We start from the raw sequence: 22,184 nt of genomic DNA, 5'->3' as shown, positions 1-22,184 counted from the left end.
GCTGCAAAACTACACTGACTACAAGCCATCCAGCTGCCATGCATAGCCGGTGCCAAGAGAGAGCAAAGCTGCCAACGCTGCTTCAAGTGGCTGGGCTGGTTTGCAGCCAGGATTGGAGGGAGGATGTGCTGTGAAACACAGTAGTCACGACTCGGATTTTCAATGAATGTTATTTGTGTTTGCTTTTTTTTCTGGTCATCTACTGTGGGAGGCTGCTGGGGACACCATTTCTTTCCTGGAAATGGCAGCAAAACATGTTGATCCTTCTTTCTCTGCCTTTTATGTACTTGCTGGCATCCTTTGCATTCACATTTTGCTTGCACACAGTCATTAGCTGGAACCGCCTGGAGCTGCAGAAAATGGTGTCATCTCTCCAAGTCTGGGTTTCCCTAGCTCCTAATCTCTCCCCCCATCCCTAACAGCACCCCTTTCCTTATTTTTCCCCTTATTTGTTTGGCATTTGTTTTCTCACAAAACAGCAAAAAGAAACTGTTTCCTCTGCTAGTGTTTTCCTGGATGCGTTCTTATATCTTTGCATTTGGGTTCCAAATACTCTTGTATAGATGCTTCCCCTCAACAAGGAGGTGGTTCTTCTTCTTTCCATTTAGGAGCAAATCATTTTCCAATTCAGGAGATAAACTCTCCATTGACATTTGTAGTAGATCGTACCAGTGTTCATCACTTTCAATTTTCTTTCCCTGTCGTGCTTTTCCCAGTGGGTGGATTGAGTATTCATCCCCTCTCTGTTGAAGTCAGGAGAAGCCATGTGACTTGCTTTGGCCAATAAAATGTGGGCAGAAGCGATGTGTGTAACTCCCATACAGTAGTTTTAAGAGCCAGCTTGTTTGAAATGTTTCTTTTCCTTCTGCCAGGAGAGCAGCAATGCCCAGATAGAGACTGCTCCATCAGCCTAGGGCCTGGAATGAAGACTTGGAGTAGCTCAGCAGCTGTGCCTTGATGGACACGTAGTGTTAGAGAAAACAAAACTGAGTTGTTGAAAGCCACTGAGATATTTGGGATTTTTACTGCAGCAAAACTTAGCCTACTGTCACTGACACACTATCCTTTCACTCGCAGATCTCTACGAAAAAATACTCTTAACAAGTCGAAATCACTTGGTAGAACACGGAATAAGAAATCTAGGAAAGTTATCCCTAAAACCGGGCAGGGCTGCATGCCTGCTAATGTGTATCTGGCCAGGTTAATGGAGGATCTTAGAATGTGAGAAGTTGCAGGGATCTTAGAGTTCTAACCAAGCCCTCATTTGGCACATAAGGAAATAGGCCCAGAGATGTTCAGTGTCGCACTTCAATCCAGCCAGCTGGTTGGTGGAAGAATGTGGCCCACACTGGAGGAAGCCAGGTTCCCACTCCCATGCCCTGTCAGCCATGGCTTCTCCTGGGGTTTTCAGCTCAGTTAGCAATAGGAAAACTATAAGAGAAGATTCTTAAATTTTTTTTTCTATCATTTTATTTAAAATATTTCCGGAGGGCAGCCCTGGTGGCTCAGTGGTTTAGCACCGCCTTCAACCCGGGGCGTGATCCTGGAGACCCGGGATCAAGTCCCGCGTCGGGCTCCCTGCATGGAGCCTACTTCTCCCTCTGCCTATGTCTCTGCCTCTCTCTCTCTCTCTCTCTCTGTGTGTGTGTCTCTCATGAATAAATAAATAGAATCTTAAAAAAATATATTTCTGGAAAACTTACACACATTAAACTTCCATCTGCCCACTTGAAATCTCAGATTGTTTCCTTTTCTTTGTACTACTGCTTCACGTTAAAGACACTTAATACCAAAATGAAATGCATATTTAGAGAAGCAAATGTACTTTAAAGAACAAACATAAGAGGTTTTTCTTTTAGGCACTGTTTTAAAATATCCACATTCATGATCTTCTTCATTTACCATATAGTTAAGAGTTGACTGTGCAACCGTTTTTCTAAATAAGTCATGTCTAATTTTATTTTCAAAGATGTGAAGGGTTCTACTCACTTCATGGATAATAGGTCTTCCTATTTTGTAAGTTGTTACTCCTTAATAATAACAGAATCTGATATGTATATAATACTACTTTTTAATTATTTTTATTTTTTATTATATTTTTTAGAGAGAGGGAAAGAGGGAGGGGTAGAGGGAGAAGGAGAGAGAGAATCCTCAAGCAGACTCTCCACTGAGCATGGAGCCCAACTTAGGGCTCGATCTCACAACCCTGAGATCATGACCTGGGCTGAAATCAAGAGACGGACACTTAACCGTCTGAGCCACCTGGGTGCTCAGCCCCCTGGGAGCACTATCATGCTTACTATTACTAAAGCTCTGTTCAAAATTCTGTGTACCTTTGTATAGACCCAGCCCTCAGAGCAAATGTGTGATGTGATGTATTGTTATCACTCTTCATCTGCAGATGAGGAAATGGAGGCACACAAAAGTTAAGTGACTTACCAAGGGTCATACTGGTGGTGGATGGCAGAGCTGGGATTTGTACCTAGGCGGTCTAGCCATATTGCCCCTACAAAGCTGATAATATGATAAAAGGAAGCAGCAGCAACAGCAGCCGTGTTAATAATTAGGTAACTGCCATATGCAGGTACTGTGTATCACTTTATGTTGATGTGTGATCCCTAAAACATGCATTGCAATAACTTAGGAAGAGGAAACTTAAAGACATTGTGTGACTTGCCCAAGGTCCCATAAATGACGTAAATGGCGAACCTGGTGTTCTAGGCCAGATCCTTCTGGCTCCAAAGTCTGTTCTGCTCTCACTTTGCCACGCGGCTCTTCTTTTTCATGTCCCCTCTACGGAAAAACAGTGTGACAGAGAAAAGGCATTGCTTCCAGTGAAGTTTTACTGCTTTATGTACCAAGTGCACGAAGTAGAATAATAGTGAGGTCTATCACCTGGAAACAGCCTCTGAGCAGATGGCAACCTTCTCATCAAGGAAGTGATGGAGGGGAAACAGGCAATGGATAGCGTTTGTACCAGGCGCCTGGCAATGTCTGCTTTTACCCCGTGTCTCTATGATGCTGTAATCCTCACGATATTTCTTTAGGAAAGCCGCTATTGTTCCCCTCTTTTCGAAATGTGAAATTGAAGGACAGAGCATTAAAGTGCTCAGGCTGCTAAAATTCTGATGTCACTTATGGGGCTGCTAGTAAAACTAAGGTCCTTTTACTCAGATATCATGTTCTATGTGATGGATTTCACAGTTTTGACCATCTGAGAATGTTTTTTGCAGAGATTTCCAAAGCCTGAGTGGAGCTTTCTAACACTAAAAGTGTTTGAACAATTTTTAAAAAGAGATACTGGGAAGGTTTGTTTGTTTTTTTTTTCACATTGTATGTGTATGTTTTAATTTTAATTAATTGAAGCTAAGGAAGTGGTTATAGGACATGGAGTCATTTTTTAAATCACTACTTGCTAAATTTCAGGGCACAGTCTTGGATCTCCTAAATCCTCCAATTTGTGAACCCAGGGTTGTGGGAAGACTCTAGCCTTATTCTTTAACCCCCACACCTCTAGGATGGAGGGTATGGGAAAATTTTAAAGCACTGGAGGCTCCATAGAGTATTTGGAAGTACATACTAACATATGTTAGGATATGGCTTAATAAGCACTGGGTGTTATACTATATGTTTGCAAATTGAATTTAAATAAAAAGTTTTTAAAAAGATATGGCTTAAAATGACGGCTTAAATAAGAAGTTACTTCTTTCTTACAAACAAGTCCAGGCATTAGCCATTTTGGCCTGGTGGCGCTTGGGAATCATGATGTCAAATACTTAAGCTCCTTCTGTCTCCAGTTCCACGACCCCTCGTATGCTGCCTTTATCCTGTCATCCAGGATGGCTTACAGCTCCACCCACAGTGCAGTCCATGGAAATGGAGAAAAGGGGGCCAGGAGTGGGTACATCATTTCCCTTTTGGGCATGTTCTGGAAGTTGCATTTATTCCCTCCACTCTCCTATTAGCCATAATTCGGCCGTGTGGTCACACTCACACACTCAATTTCAAAAGAGGCTGGGAATTAAAGTCTGTATTCTGGGTGCCCAAATGCTGCAACAGAAGTGTATTACTGTAGAAGAAAGGGAAAACCACTATCTGGGGACACTATCAGCTCTGCTCCCTCTTCGGCTTTATGTCTCTGCCATCACAAGAAGATGCCCAGGCCTTGTTCTTTCACAGCCAAGTCCAAGCTCTTGTCTGTTGAGTGCTTAAGCATCCCTTTGTAAAGTTACAACCCTACCTAGTCCAGTCCCGGAGGAATGATAGATCCAAGGAAGCCTGTCCAACAACTAACAGTAATTAATAAATAACTCAAATTCGTAACTTTTCTTAATAAAGAAAGATCCCATCATAATCTACAGTAATCGTTTTAAATCACCCTTTTCCTTTCTCCCTGGTTCCCAATTCTGGAAAGCTGTTCTTAAAAAAAAGAAAAAAGCCCCAAGTAAGCATATTACTTGCTAGCAGCCCTTTGGCCTTCCCTACAAAATCTTTTCATTATTCAGTCCCTAATGGCTTTTTCTCTCTCCTATCACTCCATTTTTAAATTATATACTTCAGTTAAATCTGTCTCCTATAAGCAAGAATCTATTTGCTTGAAAGGCAACAAGCCAAGGGGGAGAAAGCAAATACAGGTTTTCCCTTGCCCACTTGGGGAAGAGAGTGAAAAGAGAATGCCATCAGGGTGCCTGGGTGGCTCAGTTGATTGATGTCTGACTCTTGATCTCAGCGTAGGACTTAATCTCATGGTCTTGAGTTTGAGCCCCATGGATTTTTTTGTTTTTGTTTTAAAGAAAAGAGAATGCCATCATGTTGATCTTGCTATGTTACTCTCCAATCCATTTTCCATACAGAGGTAGCCAAAATAATTTCTATAAATATAAATTAGGATAATGTCACTCCTGTGCTTAAAATACTTCACAGGTTTCACAAGCTCCTGTGTAGAGTGGCCTGGCCCACCATACCTCACTCCAAGGTCTCTACCCTCCAGCCTGTCTCCCCTTCTGCTCTTCAGTGAGATCTTTCCTGCCCAGAAGTTCCACACTGCTGCTGCCTTGCCTGAAGTGCTCTCCCCAGTGTGGGTAACTCCTATTTGTTTGTTTGTTTGTTTTTGGTTTCTCTAAAATGTCTTTTCAAAGATGCCTTTCCTGACTTGTCACTCTACAACAAAACAGTTTATTTCCTCTAATCAGATTCAGTAGGTATCATGACACATGTTTATATGTGACTTTATTTGCTTAATACCTGAGTTCTTTACTAGACTATAAGCTCTAGGAAAGCAAGACCCCGTTTCACCGACCACCATGTACCTAGAGCGTCATGCTATTGGGGGATGAAATTCTCCCTATAAGCTTCTTATGAACTTGTGCCATTTATCATCAATAAGATAGATTCATTATTTTTTAAGCAGAGGATGCAGAGCCTGCACTCAAATCTGTACTAGTTAGGAGATGCTCATCTCACCTCTTCTTGCTTCTCTTCAATCTGTTTTCCGTTCTACTCTAACCACAGATGTGATTATCCCATAGTCCGTCTATGGATCAAGACATCTTACTGTGAAATACAGGAAAGCTAAAGCTTATCCTTTCTCAGAGCCTGTTAGGCCCAAATCACTGTCATATACCCTAACTTTTTGGAGTGAAATGGTGTTTGTGGTCTGCACTGCATTGGCATATATATTCATCAGTGTTCTCCAGAGAAACAGAACCAGTAGGATCTGTCTCTATCTCTCTATCTACTCTGTCTGTTTCTACTATCACTGTATATAGATGGAGAGAGATTTTGAGGTATTGGCCATGTGATTATGGAGGCTGCAAGTCCCCAGTCTGCAGGGTGCAGGTGCAGCCTGGACACCTAGGGAAGACCCAGTCTTGTAGTTCAAGTCCATAGGCCATCTACTGCAGAACTTCTTTTTGCTCAGGGGAGGTAAGTTTTTTCTTTTTAAGATTTCATGTATTTATTTATGAAAGACACACACACAGAGGCAAACACACAAGCAGAGGGAGAAGCAGGCTGCCTGTGTTGGGAGCCCAATGTGGGACTCGATCCCAGGATCCCGGGATCACACCTTGAGCTGAAGGCAGATGTTCAACCCCTGAGCCACCCAGGCATCCCAGGGAGATAAGTCTTTTGTTCTATTTAGGCCCTCAATTAATTGAATGAGGCCACTGACATTACAGAGGGCAATCTGCTTTGCTCAAAATCCACTGATTTAAAGGTTAATCTTATCCAAAAACACCCTCACAGAAACATGCCAAATGTTTGACCACATATCTGGACACCATGAGCTAGCTAATGTGATGCATAAAATGTAACCATCATAGAGTACAAACTTATTCCTCTGGGGGAGAAGAGTTCCAGTGTTCTTTTGAGAGCACAGACCGTCCCCAAATTGCTGAAGTAGTATGGCTGGGAATGCTGGTGGCATATAGGGGGAGAAGTAGGGCATCTTCAGCCCTGGGGAGTCTGCTGTGCTCCCAGCTCCAGGGTGTCATTGATGAGGCACAGATGAGACCCATAAGGAGGAATACCAGGGGAGGAACCCTGGGCAGGGTAGGTTGGGGTGGGAGCAGGGAAGTGGGGGAGAAAGAGATAGGAGCCCTCAGTGTGGGAGGAAGGGCAGGCTCCCACTCGGCCTACAGGCTCAGAGGTTGCTCGTTTGCTCTCTGCCGGTCTGTGGACAGAATGCCCCCCCCCACCCCCATATTTACTGATCCGCCCGTGGCTCCCTGCCACTAGGCTTATTTGGAAGCAATAGATAAATGTCAGCACTTAGAAGCTATGAAACGTCCTAACTGGCCCCCCTAGACTAATAAACATAAAAAAAAAATCCTGATTCAGGCAGCCTGATGGGCTCATTGGTGAGAGGGAGATAAAGTTTCCCTTCAGGACATTTATAATTTACATAATAAAAAGCTTTTCACCTTCCAGTCAAGGAACAAAATTAATTACCGTGGCCCTGTTACCTCTCAGAACATTTTTTGCTTAAACTGGCAGGAACAGTTTGTGAACTCTTACATAGGGTAGGGACCAGGAGTGGGGGTTAGCTGTGACAGGGTAAGCCGAAGGGGGGATCACCCCATGGTTCACTAGCATGGCCTGGAATGAGAGGGTGGGCAGTGGGGGGGTCACTCTGCATTTCACACAGACATCTGTGGCCTGACCTGTCCTTTCAATGTATTCAGCACCAAATAATGCGCTAATGAGAATGGACTCAGCAATCTGAGGGCCTGTAATCACCTCCCCTCGGACAGATGTTGAATGGACAGTCACCAGAAGGGTTGCCGCCATCATATCCTTCAGTCATGTCTTGTCCTCTTCTCTTTTGGGCACCATTTCAAAAAACAAATCGAAAAGCTGGTGTTCCAGTGCCCCGGTTTCTGAAGATATATGGATAGCCCAAGTCCTTTGATTAGGAAGCCATATTTGATGTCCACACAGAGTCTCTTGTTGCAAATTCCCTGAGCCCTTCAGAAAGCTGACCGTGTTAACCTCATGTCATTGATTCTCACCTCTCCTGTGAGGGAAGTGGGGGGCCTGCATTATTTCAGATCTTTGCAGATGGAGAGATAGAAGTGAAGGGAAGGTAAATGGCCCCCTTGCCACTGAGAGGCTGGGTGTAGAAGTCAATCACAGGTCCCCGAGGATACAGGGTTTTCTGGTAGACCAGAAGGCTCAATTGTGGGTGAAGTAGGGGTGGGTGGGGTCTTTGTCTCTCTGTCTCTCTCTTTCATTAACTCACTTGCTCGCTCAGACGCAGATAGGACCTATGAAGGTAAGGATAGAAAGCCAAAGCTTCCTTCCTACCTACCTAAAAAAGGAACTATTATTGATTTAATTTTCACTGTTATTTTATAGGAATTATCACATAATACACAGTTACAAAAGGAAATAGCACAAGATGGCATGGCTGCAAGTACATATTTCATTTCCTTTCAGCCCACTTTCCTGTTAAACAGAGTATCAAAAAGCAAGTAAGGTAGTGGCTTTTATTCAAAAGTTCAGATTTGGAGGGGAGAGCAGGATGTGTGGGCAGTCAGCCACTGGAACACTGTCCATTTCCAGAGTCTCTGGGCTGCTCCCTGCCTCTTCCATTCACTTGGGATTCTGTGCTGACCCTCATTACATTTCTTTGGTTATTTCTGGCACCCAGTGTCCTTGAAGCTGCAGAGTACCCATATTTTTGGCTTTCCAGGTAATAATTAAGTTAAGGTTATCTCAGAAACAGTTTTTACAGGGGAGTGGGGGAAAATCAGTTTGGTCAAGTTGGAAGCGTGTTCCTGCCTGATTTTTGGTGTGTTGTATATTATGAATAAACTGACCAATGAAAGTGACAGGATCTAGCTACAGAGCAACTGGGATTTGTGATGTCTTTTTGGGCTGAATGTAAGTTGGAAGCTAAAGATAGTTTAATTATGGTTCTACCTTGGAAAATATCATTTGCTGTTTCTAGTGGAAACCACACAGTATCCATTTGTGTCCTGAGAGACACTATAAGCCAACGGGTGAGAACATGGGCTGTACCTATTCTGCTGGTGCCTGCAGGGTACCTGTGGGTAGCTAGCTTTCTTATCTGTAAAGTGGGCACCATAAAAGCATGTACCTGTTAGAGTTTTTGTGAAACTAAATAAATCCGTGCACATAAGACACTTAAGACACTGCCCAGTGTATAGTAAGTAGTCAATAAATAAATGTCAGCATTTTTAAATTCATAATACTTGGTATATACTCCTTTTTAGGGAGAGAGTTTATTTCACATGTGATTCAGTCAACAAATGGTTAAATCTCATTTACATGTTAAGATGACCAAGGTAAGTAGTTCAGTTGTGCCATAGTCTAGTTATTGCTGGTAGCTTAGTGGCCAAATTGGACTGATTATATAATAATACGATATTACTACAATCTGTTTGCAAAACATATATGAATCAGCTCATGTAGTCCTGGCAACCATCATTTCCTTTACCCATTTATTTGCACATTGAATGCATGTAGTCATTCAAAAACCTTCAAGCATCTACTAGAAGGAACAAAGACTCATAAGATCTGGTCTCAGAAAGTCCTTGACTGGGAAAAAATTAGGTAACACACCTGTGGGAAGGGCCAGTGTGCCCAAGGTGAAGGAGCCCCTTCCAATAGGAGTAAGGGTTTGAGGCTTGATAAAGAAGAGGGAGAGAGCTAGGAAAGAAAGAGCATTTTGGGGGTGGCTTGTGGCTCAGTCAGGCATCTGCCTTTGACTTGGGTCATGATCCTGGAGTCCTGGGATTGAGCCATGCATCAGGCTCCCTGCTTATAAAGGCAACATGCTTCTCTCTCTCCCTCTGCTTACAGATCCTCCCTGCTTGTGCCCTCTCTCTCTCTCTCAAATAAATAAATAAAATTTTTAAAAAAGAAAGAAAGAGCATTTCTGATGAAGAGAAAAGCAAGCCCTACTCATAAGGAAACATAGAGTCTGGTTGGGCAATGAGCTTAGGATGACTGCAGGGCCAAGGGGCCGAGAATGGCTGTCAGGCCCCAGCTCTGCAAGGCATCCTATCACCAGAGGGATAGGGTTGGTGGAGGAGATGGGGATGTGGGTGAGATGGGGATGTGGGCAGGAAAGGAAGAAGAGACTAGAATGAACTAGAAACTATCCCAGGTCCCTTTAAGACTCTCACAGCATATCCCAGTCAAGAGGGAGAAGGGCAGTTATTGCAGAAATGGTGCAGAATATAAAAGTTTCCTGGAAAGATTTGGGTAAATTCTCTTCCATCCTCCCCTTAACCCTTGAGAGCCATCTTCCCCTACAACAGAAGACATAGGAGGATTTTTGCAGGGTGGGGACCCACTCAACGGTGTGTTTAGAACTATCACTAGGGTTGCAGTATAGGTGATGGACTGACATATATATTAGGGACAGATTAGCATGTGATTGTACAAACTGAAGCAGAGGGGTTCAGGGGTGAACTAAATAAGGAAGCATTTAGAAAATGACCGCTCTTTATGGCGTCTGGGACATAGGCTGTAGGAAGAGGATGTTCTCTTTAACAAAGATAGGAATATAGAAGAAGAAGCAGATTACTTTTTGTTTGGAGATGCTGGTAAGACTTCCCCATGGACATATTTTGATATCTGTTCAATAAATAAATGTATAGTTAGAGAATTCTGTTTTCAAATTCGAAGCTTTGTTTTGTGGTGCTAGCTAACCCAGGGAATAGCAGAGATGACTTCATTTAAAAAAATATTTCCTGTAAATCTTTTCATTAGCATTTATCAGAAGGATGATGTGCAGGATGGGATGAATGGATTCCTTCCCTATATAGACTATATTTTATGTATTTTACTACCTTCTAAAGTGAATTTTTCCCTCCAAAATTGGACTACTCTTCTTGAGCCTACTTCCTCTTTCATCTTGTTCACATTCCAGAAGTTGACTTTGTTCAGTTTTGCAAGTGAAAGATTCACGGACACAGACGGCTCAAGAAAATAAGGACTTTGTGGAAGTAAATGACAAGATTAAATGTGAGTAGGGGGAAGAGAAAAAAATAATAATTAGCAATCCAGAATTAAACGTAAAATAGAAGTTCCCAGGCCAAGAAGGGTCTTGGGAAAGGAGAGGAGAAGAGAGACTGAGTGTACTCATGTTGATGTTGTATAAATTTTAAATCAAATTTGGCTTTAGATTTCTGGCAGTGCAGACTCTGCAGAATGAGCTGGAAAATGGAGAGTTCTTGCTTGCTACTTTTAGCTCTCGTCATTCTGCTGGTTCAGACTACTTCTCGCTGGGCTCAGTGTATGGCAATGAAATGCAAATCATAAACCATGAGAGCTGGCCTCCGGGGAAAAGGGGGCCCTGGATGCAATCCAAGGTCTGTAACACAGAGAAAAGACATATTTCTTTGTCACACACAGTAGATTCTCCCTGAGGGTTTCAGCGATGGGAATAAAATGATTGGGAGGGGGTGGGTGAGTGGTAGTGGAAATCTTTACAACGTTCTTCTCTCATATGAAAAACCAAACAAAAACAAACCCTGTGTGAGTGGGAACACAGACAAGCCGGAGGCCTCGCAGCCTGTCTTCACGGCACACTCCATATACCATAGTTATTACTCCGGGCAGCAGAGCTGTGAACGTCTCGGGGACCACGCACTGTACCTACATACATGTATTTATCGCTCGACTTGACCTGGTGTGGGGAAGTTGTCAAGTAAGTTTGAGATTATTTTTCAAACATTTTGGGTTCAGGAAAATTCAGAATATGTTTTCCCAAGCACTTTCCTCTGAGTATTTAAGCCCATGTGTATTCTGAGGGAAATTTAATACACATGTTTCTGATTCATTTACACTTAATTCATCAAATTGTTGTTTTGTAAGAGTAATTTGATGTCCAAGGAGCTTTATAAGGATTTTATTATTTTTTTTGAATAAACCTTCTTATTTGAAACAGGATGTTCCTCATGCCAACATTGGCCTAACAGATACAGAAGAACGCCAATCTGAATTGACCTTGGCAACCCAACAGGTTTAAGGTAGTGTGAGGTGAGGGAGGGAAGAGGATTTAAGAAGGATGTTAAATTGGCAGCACACGAGGAACATTCTCTCTTCTTTAATTGGGCTGCCAGGGATGGAGTCTTTTCATTTGATTTCCAAAGAAAAATGAACGCAAAGAACACCTTGCTTGTGGGAGGTCTTAGCTATCTGCTTGGGATTCTCAGTGGAGGTTGCTTCCCATTGTCTCAGTCATGAGGCTCTAATGTTTCTGTTTGTCTTCAAGAGATTCTGAGCCCTTGGTAGGAAGATTATAATTGATTTTGAAAACCAGCTTGAAGGGGATCCCTAGATGGCTCAGCGGTTTAGCTCCTGCCTTTGGCCCAGGTTGAGTCCTAGGATCGAGTCCCACGTGAGGCTCCCTGCATGGATCCTACTTCTCCCTCTGCCTCTCTCTCTCTCTGTGTGTGTGTGTCACTCGTGAATAAGTAAATAAAATCTTTAAAAAAAAAAAAAGAAAGAAAACCAGCTTGAAGTATGGTGGCTACACACTAGTGATTTTTAACAGTGCCTATAGGCTGGCTTCATCTATACATTAGATGCTGACCTCCTGGCAGTCCAAGGTCAAGGACGTGGATTCCTCTGGTGATTTGGCCCTTAATGGTTGGATATTAAGCTTTGTCTTAGTGACCAGATTGGACTGACTCTGTACAACCAGCCCAAGAACTTATTCTTACTTGTCCCTCCATGGAAAAAGGCTAAGTCCAAGTAACTCCTCTAATAAGTTTCTTGGAATGAAACTCCATCCTGTTTTTGACATGCCCTTCACTGGCATTGCTGTCACTGTCTTAGTTTTGGAGGGGGTGAGCTTGCAATGTGATGGCTGTCAGAAGATTTAAGAAAGAATAGAAGGTGCAAAGGGTGGTGACCATAGCCTAGAGAAATTCTTCTACTTTACCATAAAACCTTGGGATACTGCCAATTGTCAACGAGATTTGGTAAAGGAAAAAAAAAACTTTATCTTCAAACACATTTATAAATATGATAAAGGTAATTTCTTGGATAACTTTAAAGAAGAGATTTTTTTTTACCCCATGTAAAATCTGATCCATGTTGCTGAATCATTTATATTTAATACGTACATTTTACACATAAGTGTACGTTAGCTTTTAGATGTTTTTAGAAAACAGTGCTTTGAGCCCAGGATAGCACTTTGATTGAGACTTGCTATAGTCAAAAATAAAATAATTACAGAGTAAATTCAGTGTTCTGGCTTTAAGGTTCATGCTTGTAACTCTCATCCAGGTTCTCCAATCAGCGTGCAATATGCATTTCACTGTCATGACCTTGGTTGATTTTGTCTGAACCAGTGCAGAGGAGTTATAAGAAATCAGCCAAGAAGCATCCCCACGGAGAAGTTATGGGGAATTTTGTTTGTATTTTTACTGCCAGTACAGGACTTAAGTGGAAACTAAGAATACAAAGCACTTGTGCTTTGCTTTCTGATGGTTAATTTGTATTCCAGACTTTAGAAATCCTAGTTTCCAAACCTTGCCTGATATGAGGTGTGTGAGTACGTTGGGAAAAGTAGATTCAATTACCTTTTGTCCTTCAACATCCCTACTGGTAAAATGGGCTTACAGTTATGTTGTTTTTCACTTTCTTAAGGAAATGGGAGAGCAGATCAAGAGAATGGTTAAAGGCAGAAACCTGCCATAGAGTAGGATAAGGCACCTTGGGAAAGATAAAGAGCAGTGTTAAAATAAGATCAAATAAAAGAATTTTTGCTCCATTAGAAGTTATTTCATCAGAAGGGCTTAGATGAGGATGTAAGCTCCATGAAGATGGGATTTTTGCTTATGTTGCTTACTGTAATCTCTGAAGTCCCTGAAACAGTGCCTGGCACAGAGAAGGCATTCCAGAAGTATTTGTTGAATGATAGAATGGGTAAAAATAATAGTAGTACACGTAGGCACGGCAGGAGAGAGACGGCCTGCCTTCTCTTTTTGTCCTCTGGCAGAGTGGTAGACTGGCATGTGGGAGCACGGCAGAGAAGTTGGTGCTCATAAGTAGGAAATTCTGGGTCCTGGTGTGCTGGCTGGCCATGGTTCCATGATACATCTGGGAATGCTGCTAGCTAAGAGGCAAGTCATCCTTCTCTAAGGACAAAATGGAAGGGACCTTGCGAGGACTGGGCATTTTTCTGTCTCTGGGCCTAGGGCCAAGTGTCGGGACTATGGTACCAGTGGGAGCTCTTCAAGGACAATCCAACCTTTTACCCCCAAAATGGCTGTGGTCATAGAGGAAAAAAGTGAGGTAATGGTATGAGAATGGAGAAATTTTGCTTCAATTCTTAAGCTCTGGAATAATAAAAACAAGTTACCCTGAATAAAAATGGAAGTTATTTTAAGGGTATCACAATGTTGGTTTTCAGGGGATGTATTATTCTGCTAGGCCTGCTGTCGTAAAGTGCCATAGACTGGGTGGCCAAAAGAATGGGAATTTATTTTCTTGCAGTTCTAGAGGCCAAAACCAAGTCATTGGCAGGGTTGGTTTCTCCTGAGGCCTCTCTTCCTGGCTGGCAGGAGGCCACCTTCTCTCCATGTCCAGAGAAAGATCTCTGGTGTTTCTTCTTCTTAGAAAAGGACCAGTTCTATAGGATTAGGGCTTAGAAAAGATCTCTGGTGTTTCTTCTTCTTAGAAAAGGACCAGTTCTATAGGATTAGGGCTCCATCCTTATTGACCTCATTTAATGCTAATTAGCTCTAAGGGACCTATTTCCAAATACAGTTGCTTTGGAATTTATGATTTCAACATAAATTCCAGGGGGACACACTTTAGTCCATCATAGGGGTTACATCAGTCCACTCTCAGATTAAAGTGAAGACGGCAGCATCCAGGGACATCTCTGAGGCCTAACCCAGGAGAGTTTTCCTAAAGCAGAGGCATTAAAAGGCAAGGATTTTCTCATGCGTTAAGGTGGTGGCAAATGTAAGGCATGTTCCATGATCTCTGGCTCCTATTGAAAGCACTGCTATTACCATTGAATCGTGGCAGTCAGTTATACCACAAGATATATATAAAGCCCGAGGCCTGCTTTATGGTTGGAAAGCCTAGGCAACAAGCATGTTAATTAGGAAGAGAGCCCATCTATTTCTTTATTCATTTATTTTAAAAGCCAAGTTGCATACTGGAAACCTGGTACTTAGGCTTTCAAATTCTTATGTAAACTACTGAAAATGCAGATTATTTACCAGTAATGTCTGCATCCTTGGGGAAATTCCTATTCCCTTCAATGTTGAAAATCTCACTCTAGAAATTGAGAGCTGAAGGACCCTCCGAGAAATCCATATCCTCATTTTGTTAATAAGGCGCTGAAGACGCAGAGACTGTTTGCAGCCTGTCAGAGGTAGAGGCAGAAGTTCCTGGGATCCAGTGTGGTCTTATAAATGCCTGGAGCCTTCTCCTCAGCTGACTGCCAGCTGCCTGAAGTCACGGAGGACTCCCAGCTACTCGACGTACACATTTGTACTTGGGCCTCATTTAATCAGTCTGTGAACAAGTGTTCTGTGAACACGTGCATTACATTAACCACAGTAAAGGGGAGCCTCACATTCTGTCCCCAGAGGTGTTGGTCTGGCTTTGGGTGACCAGGCCAAAATCCAAGAACAAATACAAGAACAAACTATAGTATCACAGACGTAGCTAAAATCCTAGTGGACTTTTAAAGACTGCTCCATTTTCTTGGAGTCTTTCCAAGGACTTTTGGATCAGACCTAGACTCGAGCTCAACTGTGTCACTAATGGGATGACCTTGAGCCATGCCTGGGTTCGCTGAGCCTCAGTTTCCCCACTGTAAAGGGGAAAATGCAGGGATGGTGCCAGACACATCTGAGCTCCTGCAGTGGTCGCTGTGGTCATTATTGCCATGTGACTGTGGTCCCGACTGCTGTTACTACAGCTGCCACTGATACGCACATCATCTCTAGTCATAGAACAACAGAAAGTTTAGTCAGAGATGAGCTTCCAGCTGGTGCTGGAGGCAACCCTTGAAGGCTGCTTCATTTTTAAGGAGTAAATAACATTTCTAATCTTTTTTTTACAGTGCTCTCTTCTTTTTCCCTTAGATGCAGACAGGTGGCTTTTTGTGAGACCTGTTTATAGTGCTTCTGTGATCCTCCTACATTGCACCATAGATACCGAATTCTTTCCTCTCCTCCCTGGTGAATTGGAAAACTCATACCTTGTTTTTCTACTTCTATTATAATGAACTTTTCCCATGTTTGAATAGACACCTGAGTGTAATATAAAATAGGCACTAAGAGAATCTTTGAGTACGAGTCCTAGCTCAGCATTCACCTCTTTTGTGACCTTGACTAAATCACTTAAATTCCACGTGCCTTGAATCCCTGGTTTGTAAAATGGAGATAATCATGTATTTGTATAATATGTCTGTGATGATGGAACAGGCTAGCCTGGTAAAAATAGTGTAGAGCTTGGCACATAGTAAGCACTCAATAAATAGTAGCTATTATTATCATTATTAATATCTTGAAGACTTAGAAGATGAAATCACCTTGTGTAGTTTCATGAAAGAAAAAAAATATTATTTTGGACAAAGAAAAGATGTCAAATAAAGAAGGAAATCCCAGAACAAATTCTCCAGGTGTAGATCCATGAGTGTCCCAGGCATCATGATAAGCCCTGGGAAAGAGCTACTGGGGAAACAGAGGGAAAGAATACACACTGATGTGGTAGGTGGAGGGAGGTACCAATGAAGATGCAGATACAGAGGGAGCAGTGTCTAAATCTTCTTGGGGGAAGTTAGGAAAGTAGGAGTCTTCAGAGAGGAGAAGAGTTGGTTTGAGGCTTGAAGAATCGTCAGGAGGTGGCCAGGTGGAAAAGGAAGTCCAAAGATGCCCCAGGCAGAAGGACTGGTACTTTTAATGACATGCAGGCATTAGAGAGCAAGATAAATGCAGGAAACAGCAAATAGCTGGGTCCAAGGTAGGGCACATGGAGGGCACTGGTAGGAGATGAAGCTGGAGGTGCTGGGCAACGACTGGTTTATGACAGGCTTATGTGCCGGGCTAGAGTCTAGATTTTATCCTGAAAGCCGAGATCCCTTAAACTGCATTTCCCAGGTTCCTTGATAATGTTAGTAGATTTTCTGTCAATAAAATTCTGTGGCCCAATAAGTTTGAGAAATGTTTGGTATAATGAAATTAAATAATTTTTCTTACCATAGGATTTTTTTAGAGTCATTAGTATACCAGGAGGGGGATATAAAATGAAGCTTTCTCTAAACTAGTGTGATCTTAGAATACTCCTCATATTGAGCATCTATTAACATTCAGCTCCGGAGAACAATGAATAATTTTAAGGAGGGGAGTGACAACACATGATCATATTTTATTTAGGGTTAGCATCTATGAAGGAAAGACTTTTGTTTTTAGAAAGAGAAAGATAAAGGGGTGTGAGGAAGGGCAGAGGAAGAGAGAGGATCTTTTGAAAAACTTTTTATTTTTTAAAAGATTTTATTTATTTTTTTGAGAGAGAGAGAGAGAGAAAGAGCACAAGCAGTGGGAGGGGTGGAGGGAGAAGGAGAAGCAGACTCCCTGCTAAGTGGGGAGCCTGACACAGGACTTGATCCCAGGACCTTGAAATCATGACCTGAGCCAAAGTCAAATGCTTAACTGACTGAGCCATCCAGGCATCCCTGAAGGAAAGATGTTTTTAAGGGAATATACTAATTTGTTCTATAGGTATATTATTCTTTGGGCAACTTGGGCAATAAAAATGTCACATAATCAAAGGGATTGCTAATTAAAAACTAAAATATTCAATTTGTTCTTATTTACAAAAAATGGTGGTGCTTTGAAGGCTGGTGCTACTTCTTACAGAGAATTTATCAATAATTTGGGTGAATATTTAATAGAATTCTTTGATTATTCAGTGTAGCACATTGTGCATGCGCTCTCACTCTCTCTTTCTCTCTCTATATATAAGTACACAGGCTGATAGGGTGACTTTGAGAAGCAGAGCTATGTTGACTCTAGTGGCTAGGGTAGGGTGAGCCCAGGGTCTACTGTACCTGCTAAGTGCATGACCATGAGCAAGGTATTTAATCTTTTTAATTCCAAATCTCTTACCTTGTATAGGGAGCTCATTCCTGCCTCGGGGAGTTGTCGTGCTGATAGAATGGTACTGAAGTACCTTGTGAGCTATACAGAACTACCATGTGCAGGAGCCTGGTACATAGTGGGCATTCAGTAACCTTTGCTCAACCAGCCAAAGCAGGCCTTGGTGCTGTCTTCTAGCAGCATGGGAAAGGGTGTCTGCTCAGTCTGCACAACTGGACTTTCAAAGTCAAGAGCAGTTACTTGTTGCCTCTCTCCAAGACTGTCAGCTCGCTGTCAGATGAATCTGAGCTGTCCTTTCCAGGGTCCCTCAACAACCCATCCACACGTTTTCCTTACCAAAGAGGGCCTCCACAGGTTCCATAAAATGCACTCACTGCTTTTGAGGTGCTAAAGTGAGCCCACAGCTCTTTGTTTCCAGGACTCTTTCCCTTGTGGCTCATGGGGTAGGGGTAGTTCACCCCAGGAAGCAGGAAGGGAGTTGGTGAAGAGTCATAGAATGTTCTAGCCCCCCACTTCAGGCTGGGTCTTCAGCCCTGGGCTCACTCTCTTCAGGGCAGCTCTGTCATGGTGCTCAGTTTAGGGGAAAAGGTATGGGCAGAAAATAAAGCAATTCAGAGGTTTATGGGCTCTCTGAGCACTGTAATTTAGCTTGGCTTCTCTAGGTTTCGGTGGTAGAACTGGCTACAGTCCAACTATCAACTCTCAACACCTTTTGCATGGTTTTCTCTTTTCCATGTCCTGTTCTATCTCAAAAGCCCCCCAGTTAGCCCAGTGGCTGCCTTTGGTTCTCTTATCCTTTCGTTCGAGTGGATCTCTGGCAGGGTTGGTAGCTCATAATGATGGGCTGAGCAACAAGAATAAGGTAAAGAAAATTGTCTTGAAAGGCAGTAATGGTTCTCTGAAGTTACGATTCTTCTGAAGCTAAGAACTGAGAAAAGATGAAAAAAATCAAAATTAATTTCGCGGTTAAACAGTGCTTTTTCAGGAACCTCTAGCGTCATTCTTCTGGCAGAAATGTGGCCTGTGCCCAGCAGGGGGCAGTGTTCATCTTTAAATGATGTGAACCTGGCGGGCCCAGTTCGCAGAGCCTGCAACTGCCCACCGGTGTCCAGGAATCTCAGGCCCTCCAGAGCAAACATTCGAGGTTCTCCCTAAACACAAATTTCCTGAATACAAATCTATGGCTTGGTAGGTCTGGATTTGTTCTTAGTTCTGACCTTAAAACAAAGCACTTGCATGAAAAGGAAAATTGGAGGCTTCGTGGCAGCATGCAGCCTTATCATCATTGTGAATAATATTTTAATCCTTTGGGGTTGTTAGAATGGTAACAGGGTAACTCAGAGTCACTCTAGGATTATCGCAGCAGCTAAACTGGGTTTTTTGTTTGGGTTTGATTTTGCTTATTGTAGTCTTCCTAAGGCTGTTCAAACAAGCAAGAAACAAATAAGAGACAACTAGGTATCAGTCGGTCAGCTGAGGCCTCTTGATTCTTTCAAATAAGCACATTCTAGCCTCCCAGAACAGGAATGAATTGTTCATCAGTGCTGATTTGGATGTGGAATGAAAAGATTGGATTTAGGATGTGTTGCAAATCAAAGCTTAACCAGCTAGTAATGTACGACAGACCCAATATCCTCTAAGTTTTACCCACAGAACCTCCCCTGAAAGCAAAGGAATGGCAGCAGGCACTTGTGTGCATCTGTGCATAGCCCACTGTGGATACCAGCACCCCCACTGCACAGCAGCAGAGGGTAGGGAAAGAGGGAAGGTTATCTGCTCTTCAGTGGCCTTGAGGAATTAAAGGAATCACGCTGCTTCAAACCCTGAAATCGGGCTTAAAACACACAGGCTTTATTTTTATTAAGATGAGAAACACACATTTTAAGGAACCATTGAGGATTATTTTCCCAGGTTCTTGAGGAATTTTGCTTTTTTCTTCCAAGACGGGGCTTCTAGTAATTTTCCCTTACAATTGGTTCTTCCTGTGACTGATAGTTTATGGCAATGCCTGACACATTTTATGGTGCTATTACAAAATTTAACTGAAATATATGAGAATGGTGTGTTTACAAAGATTGTGCAATCCTCTAAGTTAATAGAAACAAAGTTCCCTTGGAAGAGTTAAGTGGGTCTTCGCTGTAGTACCCAAAGGAGAGAGCGAGAGAGTGAGCATTTAGCTCCTAAATTCTTCACTTTTGCTTTTTACAATTGCCTCATTTATAGTTGGATTCAGTGTTCACACTAAGGCAGCTATGTATTAAAACTGACAACCATAAGAATTAAAGAATTTAAATCTCTAGATATTGGACTTTGAGAAACATAACGTGAATCATTTGACCTTGAATTGTGTATCACAGTCCCCCTGTTTCAGCAAAAAGGCTGCATATGTACATGTTTAATGAATAAGACCCTTAAGGTTTGCAAAAAAAGCAACACCCTAGATTTATATATTCCATTAAACATGATCTTCACAGGCTAATTAGTTAGTAATTTCACCCTTGCTTGTAATATAAACCATTTTATGCTCAATAATAATAAAATCTATGTAAACCAGGCTCTTTATTAATAAACATTATGTGCTTCTGGCTTTCAAATAAAATAATGCTTTACGTGCTTTTCTCTCTGTCATGCCTAGACTAATCACACAGTAAAAATCAAACAACTAAAACAGTGGTTTTTATCTCGTGCCGTAGAAAAACAATGCAGAGATCATGTCAAGAGTTTAAGAATGAGATGTGAACTAAGGAAGACTAGATGAAGGACAGAGAATCCAAATCTTTATTCCAGTGTTTGGTACAAGATACTTTAAGGCTCTCGAGATTATTCAAAATACATTTTTGAATAAGGAGCTGACATGAGTGGAATCACACATGAGGGAAATGACTCCAGGTCACTCCTCATCAGCCTCCCTGATCTGAGGACCCAGTGAAGTGCTTGATGGAGAAGCTCCATGGCTCTGTCTTGGGAGTCTGTATTGTGAGCCAGTCATGGTCATCTGAAGCAGCTCCTTCACGGATAATAACCACAGGAGAACTTACATTTCAGCTCAAGTGTCATAGCAGCAGAGCTAATCAATATTTTATTAAAATCTCCTAACAGAAAGGCTCTGATCTGTGGATGTGCATTAATTACTCTGGAATCTTAGCTACCAATAATAGATCACACCCAGGCTGGACCATCTAAATAATTTGCAGGGCCCTTTGTTCAAAGCTATTAAGAATTTCAAGTTGACGACAGTGACAGTGGCACCTTAAACCAAATGCAGGCCCTTCTGAGGGTGGGGCACCATGCAGCTGCACAGGCCACACGCTTTGTGAAGTCACCCCTGCACCTTGGAGACACTGGCCCCAGGCCCTCCACTCAAAATATATTTTTCCCACATATTTCACCTTCCTAAAAGATGATACGTTTCAGCTCAAGAAGATTTCTGGTCGTTTGGAGCCAATTTGAATGTTTTCTGTAGGATAATTGCAGATAACCTTTCTGTTGGTATTATATCTAGCATAAGGTATGAGTACCTAGAGAACTCTGGAAAAATAAAATATTTCTTGACAAATGAAAATGTCTTTGCTGGGAGATATATTATTTCAAATTTAAAAACATCCTAGGCAAAAAAAAATAAATAAATAAATAAAAAATAAATAAAAACATCCTAGGCGCTGGGAAAGTCTAGTCACACTATGAAGCCTCCATCTGATCTGGTTTCTTTCTGTTAAATAATCGTAGCAACAAAAATGATGGCAAACATTTATTGAGTGCTTACTAAATGCCTTATGTTACCTCATTGACCCATCAAACACCTGGACCCCTTAAGATGAGTCATATTATGTTTAAATTATAGATTGATGGCCAAGAGCAGTTAGGTACCTCCAGGTCACAAAGGTGCTAAGTGACAGAGTTGAGATTTCACCCCAGGGAAGAGTTTCCAGAGTTCGTATCATTCCCTAGTACATCACAGCTCTTGGAGAGCATGGAGAACACAGAGAGTAGAGTTGTTGGTACTCTACTCAAGAGAGTAGAGTTCAGGTACTATTCTCAAGCAGTCTGGCAGCCAATCACCTTCTGCCAGACGGTCCTCTGTTTCTCTGAATCTGTTGTGGTCAGCATCCATTCCATCATGAGGCAGTATGAGCAACACGGGGCCCCTGGATGATCTGAATTCATCAGTTCAGTCAAACAACCATTCAACTCAGTGAAACCACCTGTTTTCCCTGACTGCTTATTTAACTTGGTTGATTGGTTGTGTGAACGGAATAGATAGGCATCTGAGTCTTTTGGGGCAGTGTAGACACAGCCTTTGACTGAAGCGATGCCACCACTGTGATGCTGAGTGATATTAGTCCAGTTTTTTGCTATAAAAATCAAAATCACCAGGCTTGACTCTGTGGAAAGGGCATTTGCTTCTTCCCTAATCAAATCTAAGCAAGTTAAAATGTTGTTATCCCCCTGTGAAGGCAGCCAAATGGATTAAATAATGGGACTGAATCCATAATACAGTGGTAAAGACAAAATAGAGGACAGAAGCATACTGTTACTTATACCTTTAAGGGAAAAGGCTGCTGATAATACTTGAGAAGA

General features: G+C 42.2%; 1 non-coding gene across 2 annotated transcripts in view; it reads left to right on the top strand.

Moving 5' to 3' along the window:
- Window positions 1-22,184, top strand: part of FTCDNL1 — a 135,523-nt gene that overhangs the window by 52,515 nt on the left and 60,824 nt on the right. Inside the window, exon 2 of one of the 2 annotated variants that reach the window (XR_005385203.1) lies at window positions 10,403-10,497. The exons of the other annotated variant lie outside the window; for it this stretch is intronic. This is a non-coding gene — a transcript (formiminotransferase cyclodeaminase N-terminal like). The remainder of the gene's footprint in view (window positions 1-10,402; window positions 10,498-22,184) is intronic. 2 annotated transcript variants of the gene reach the window in all.

This window comes from Canis lupus, chromosome 37 (genome assembly GCF_011100685.1).
Source record: "Canis lupus familiaris isolate Mischka breed German Shepherd chromosome 37, alternate assembly UU_Cfam_GSD_1.0, whole genome shotgun sequence".
Lineage (NCBI taxonomy): Eukaryota > Metazoa > Chordata > Mammalia > Carnivora > Canidae > Canis > Canis lupus.
The sequence above is the reverse complement of the archived record's forward strand: the minus strand, read 5'-3'. Positions and strand labels throughout refer to the sequence as shown.